We start from the raw sequence: 1,603 nt of genomic DNA, 5'->3' as shown, positions 1-1,603 counted from the left end.
CTTTCCCTCCCTGCCCCTCTGGTGGTTTCTGTGTGTACCAGGCCTCTGAATAACCCAGTGTTAGAAATTCTATAACTTGGTCTCTGGAGTTCTTTCAAGAAAATAACCATGTTTCTGTCTCCTGTGCAGATCTGTTACCTTTGTTGGTAACATACTCTGGGGCCATGGCCAATGTAGCTCCATTGGTTGCAGCATCGTCCCCAGTACACTGAAAGGTGGCAGGTTCGATTCCTGGTCTGGGTACATACCCAGGTTGTGAGTTCGATCCCCAGTCTCTCTCTTTCTCTCTCTCCTCCTCTTCCTCCCCCCCACCCCTCTTTCTAAAATCAATTTTTTTTTTTTAAAAGGAAGCTTTGGGGATGGTTGGCATATATGCAGTTAAACTCCTTCTCTAACACAAGATTTGACAAATGATCAACTTCTGTCCTTTGTGTGACCACACTTCTTTCATTCAGGTGGGGCATCGGATTAGAAGTTGCCAGAGAGCCCTAGCTGGTTTAACTCAGTGGATAGAGTGTTGGCCTATGGACTGAAGGGTCCCAGGTTCGATTCCGGTCAAGGGCATGCACCTTGGCAGGCTCCTCCCCAGCCCAGGCCCTGGTCAGGGCTCATGAAGGAGGCAACCAATCGATGTGCTTCTCTCACATCAATGTTTCTCTCTGCCTTTCCCTCTCTTCCACTCTCTCAAAAATTCAATGGAAAAATATCCTAGGTGAGTATTAAAAACAACAACAAAAGAAATGACCAAAGAAGCAGAAGACTAGTTCTTGAAACAGTTTCAATTTAAGGGGAGCCAGAAAGGTCTGGCATAGCTGGGGACTCATTCTTGGTTATGCCAGGGAATTGAATTACTGGCTCTGCTTGAGAAAACACTGGGAAATTCTGGCAATTTCTCTAGATGGCTTTTCTCACTCCTCTGAGCTTTGCCCATAGCCCTTTGCCCATAGCCACTGAGTGTATTATGTTACCAAGCTAATTACAACAGATCCCAGAGTCAAGGGAAGGCGGATTCACCTGATAAGCTCATTTCAGAGCATTCCTTGAGCCTGGAGTGCATCCCTTAGCTGCAGAAATTGCAACTGCCTCAAGTTTGCTAGCTATACAAGTCTGAATTCCGCTTTTATGTTGTTGTTAATTCTCACTCAAGGATATTTTCCCATTGATTTTCAGGGAGAGTGGAAGAGAGAGGGAAAGACAGAGAGAAACATCGTACATACCCTTGACCAGAATTGAACCCGGGACCCTTCAGGCTGCAGGCTGATGCTTTATCCATTGAGCCAAATGGGCTAGGGCATGGAGTCTGCTTCTTATTTTATTTATTTTGTATTTTATTTTTTTACATGCAATAAACATTTAAAGAAAAACGATTTTAAGTATAATAATGTTATAAACATTACTATTTAATAACGTAATAAACATTACTATTTCAAGAAAAAAGATTTTAAATGTAATAATACTAGAGGCCCAGTGCACAAAATTCATGCACAATATGGGGAGGGGGCAGTCCCCTAGGCCTGGCCGGTGATCAGGCCTATCAGGGCCATCTCGCCCAGTTCCGATCAGGGCTGGGCTGCCCAGGGCCTACCAGCTGCCGCCTGGGGCT

Source organism: Myotis davidii, unplaced genomic scaffold (assembly GCF_000327345.1).
Source record: "Myotis davidii unplaced genomic scaffold, ASM32734v1 scaffold192, whole genome shotgun sequence".
NCBI lineage: Eukaryota > Metazoa > Chordata > Mammalia > Chiroptera > Vespertilionidae > Myotis > Myotis davidii.
This window is presented reverse-complemented; position numbering follows the sequence as displayed.